This window comes from Microtus ochrogaster, unplaced genomic scaffold (genome assembly GCF_000317375.1).
Source record: "Microtus ochrogaster isolate Prairie Vole_2 unplaced genomic scaffold, MicOch1.0 UNK1, whole genome shotgun sequence".
NCBI classification, from domain to species: domain Eukaryota; kingdom Metazoa; phylum Chordata; class Mammalia; order Rodentia; family Cricetidae; genus Microtus; species Microtus ochrogaster.
Window position 1 is genome coordinate 7,685,283 of NW_004949099.1, and position 4,227 is coordinate 7,689,509.

The following is a 4,227-nucleotide window of genomic DNA, read 5'->3' on the forward strand; positions in this document are numbered from 1 at the left end:
TGGCAATGGCAGATTTTTTTCAGTCACTTGCAGCTCAAATTTACAATGATGTATATATAGCAATACAGCTATTCTTTACTCTAACAAGAATCCCATTTGGGAAGTGGAAACTATGGTCTGTCCAGCATGTTCTTCTGTCTCCTAGTCACAGAACAGAGGAAGGAGAACCAATCTTGATGGCGTTATTTAAAGGTGTTTGAAGACACAAAAGAGACAAATATCCCTGCATCACAAGCCAACATTTTGTTATTATCTTTTACTCTCTTGACATGTAATTCTGCTATTAACAGTGAACAGAACTGACTAAACTAATTAAAGTTCTTTGCTTGTAAGCAAACTTGAATTAACCACACCATTAGAACACTGTGTTGTTTGACTTTCTATGACTATAATAAATAATTGAGACAAGTCCGCTTAAAATAGAAGAAGTTTATGTTGACTCAGTGTTGGAGGGTTCAGGCTGTGGTGAGTTGACCCCAGTGTTTGCACTTATGGCACAGCAGACATCATGGTGGGAGTTACAGGAAGTCACTAGCCTCATGTCAGCCAGGAAGCAAGAGAAGAAGAGATCAGAGCTACAGTCCCCATTGAAGAATCATTCCCAAAACCTAAACATGACCTTTCATGAGGCTGTACCTCTCAAAGGCTCCAACATGTTCTAAAGAACCACAGAAGGGCATGGAGCCCTCAATGCCCTTTGGGATGTAATGATTCTTATACATTGTCAACTTGGCAGGATCTAGAAATCACCAGAAAACAAACCCTGGTACTGTGAAGGAGTTTCTAGACTGGATTAGTTCAGATGGCTAGACCTACCCTAAATGTGGGTGTTACTTGTCCATGGGCTAAAATCTTGGCCTATAATGAAAAGGAGAAAGCTAGCTGGATAAAAGCATTCATCACTCTCTGCTTGCTGACTGAAGGCAATGTGATGAACTACATCAAGCTCCTGCCACCATGCCTCCTTGCCATGAAGGGCTGTACTCTCCACCTGTGAGCCATATTAAAGCTTTCCTTTCTTAAATTGCTATCCTCAGGTATTTTTTAAAAAGCAAGGAGAAACATAAAAAACACAGGAGGCATTACAGATCCAAACTAAAGCAAATGTGGTATAAATTCATGGGAGAGTCTTGGCTCAGAGGCAGATGGGAGAATGGAACAACCAGAGGATATGGAGACAGCAATTGGAAACATCCCTTTACCTTTTTTCAGGGACATTATCAAGATATGACCTGGTTCAGTTGCCTTCCAACCACAGATGTGACCCCCATGTGGCTCCTCAGACTCTTAGAAGAGAACGTTCTGCTTGGTCCTATTGGGTAAGGCATCTCTACTCACAGACAGTGCTTCTCAACCTCAGCATCGTTGACATTTTGTTCAATATAGAATTCCTTGTTACAGAGCTTCCCCATGGAGTGTAAGCTGTTTGAGTGGGTTCTTTGGCCTCTACCCACTAAATACCACTAGTATATCAGCCCCATCTCTTACCAAATGTACTCTGGAATAAGAAGAGAAAAAATGTTCCTTGCCTGATAACTATTATATAATCGTGCCTGCGCCACCCCCCTCCCCCAAACAGAAAATGTCAACATAGCTTTTGGATGTCTGAGAAGACTCAACTGAGCAGCCACACCAGCAGACAACCACACAATATTTCTCATTTGGCAATGTTTTTCTTTCTATTGTTTAAATTTGTTCTTTGAAAATTTCATACAAAGGAGTTTGGTCATATTCTACACTCTACCTCTAGATCCATTCCCCTGTTCTTCTCACCTAACTTTTGTGTCTGTGTTTCCTCCCTCTAAACCCATCCAGTCTAATCCATGCTGCTCATACAGTCTTTGGAGTGAGGTTACCCAAAGGAGCATGGTCAACCTACCAAGGCTACACCCTTAAAGGATACTGACAGTCCCTTTCCCAGAAGCTACTAGTTGCCAGTAGCTCCCATTCCCTAAGATGGGAATTTGTGCCAACCTTCCCTTTCTAAGCTGGAATTTTGTCTGACTTGACTTTGTTCAGGTTCAGTGCATACTGTCACAGCCACTATGAGCTCATATGTGCAACTGTCCTGCTGTGTCTGGGAAACAATGTCTTCCAGTGGTCATCCGCTACCTCTGGCTCTTGTAATCTATGGTCACCTTTTCTGCATTGACTCCTGAGCCTTGGGAGAACAGGAGAACAGGGTGTGTTATAAGTATCCCATATAGGACTAAGAATTCTGCATTAACTTATTCTCTGCATCTTGACCAGTTGTAGGTCTCTTTGTTAGTTAACATTTACTACAAAAGTATTTCTATGATAAAGGTCAAGAGACCTGTTAATCTGTTGGTATAATTAAAAGGCATTAGGAGTAAGTTTAATACTGTGTCCATTTAGCAGAACAATAATAGTAGTTTGTCCCCTAAGGCCTATGACCCATGTGGCCTCAAACTGGTGCCAGGTATGTCTTACATATGGTGGAGTGGACCTTAAATCTATCAGAGAGTGATTGGTTACTCCCACGACATTCATGCAACTATTGAACCAGTGGTCATGTTTGGCCAGGATAGTTGTTACTACAGCTCCCAGGATTCGTATGTGGGTTATACATGTGTCTGCCTTCCTCCTCTGGCAGCATGCCTACCACCTACCAGCATTATGGAAGCTAGTCAGCAATGAGGAAGCTTCAGGTCAATAGCAGCTTAATTTCCCCGTGTTCTACGGCTGAAACAGGTGATATCTTCAGCAATAGAGTCTTACTATCTCCTTCACTTGACTTATTGCTCTAGGTAAGACTTCAAGCATTATATTAAGTGGGGGTGGGAGATACATGGACATCCTTGTCATATTCCCGGTTTTAGCAGAAATTCCTTGTGGTTTCTCCACTTAACAATGTGCTGGCTCTGGACTTGTTATATATTGCCTTTATGTGACCTATGTGCTCAGATTCTCCAGGGCTTTTATCACGAAGTCATGTTGGATTTTGTCAAAGGCCTTTTCTGTATACACTGAGGAGTTTATGCTGTTTCTGTCCCTGTGTCTATATGGCGGATTACAATTGTTGATTTACTTATGCAGGAATCAGTCCTGCGTCTATGGAAGGAAACCAACTTGATCACAGTGGATGATCTTTTTAATGTGTTCTTGAATTTGATTTGCAACTATTTCTTTGAAACTTTTCCATTCATGTTCATCAGAGTTATTGACCTATGATATATATGTATTTGGGCTTCATAAAAAGAATCTGTAAATGTTCCTTCAAACTTGACACTCAAATGCCTTTAGACATCTCCATATGGGTATCTTAAAAGGAAAAGCTGTATTTCCTCCTGAGCTATTCCATCTCTTGCCTTACTGTACTGGGGAGAAACAGAGCTGTTTACTTGTTCTCTCCAAGCCAAGAAGTGAGCATTTGCTCCCTATCTCCATCTCCTCCATCTTCCTTCCAAAGAGCCAATTCTGCCCATTGTGTCACAAAACTCTCTTTCCTTGCTTCCTAAAAAAGTCTCTGTGTGTGTGTGGTGGTGGTGTTCATGCATGTGTGAATGCACACCCTAATGTTGCATTGCATTGTATGTGTATATACATGCATGTATGTGGAACTCTAAGATTGACATTCAGTGTCTTTCTCTATTGCACTGAGGAAGAGTTTCTCCCAGAATAAAGAACTCACCATTTCAGCTAGTCTGGCTAGGAAGCTTGCTTCAGAGGTCCCTCTGCCTCTGGTGCACTGGGACCCTGAGTGTCTCACTGTGCCCACTGGCTTTTAAGAAACTTTTGGGCAACTGAACAAATGATTTGGCTGGTAATCCATCCCCCTGTACCCACATCCTTTCAATGACGGGCTTTGATGAGGCCCCTTTGCTAACCACTTTTCAGTTACCAGAATGACCTCTCCAAATGGACTCTCAAAGCAACACCCTCCTTCCTCCGCTGGCTCAGAGGTTAAGAGCACTGACTGCTCTTCTAGAGGTCCTGAGTTCAATTCCCAGCAACCACATGGTGGCTCACAACCATCTGTACTGAGATCTGGCGCCCTCCTCTGGTGTGCGGGCATACATTGAGGCAGAATGTTGTGTACATAATAAATAAATCTTAAAAAAAAAAAAACCCTATGCAGGCCTCCTTCTATCAGTAGCCAATTCAACCTTCTAGGATTTTCTTCTTCTTTTTCGATTGTGTGAATGTCTGTGCAGGAAGGTACTGCCCCTCTTGCAGATGCTGTGGGGGTCAGAAGAGGGCATGAGA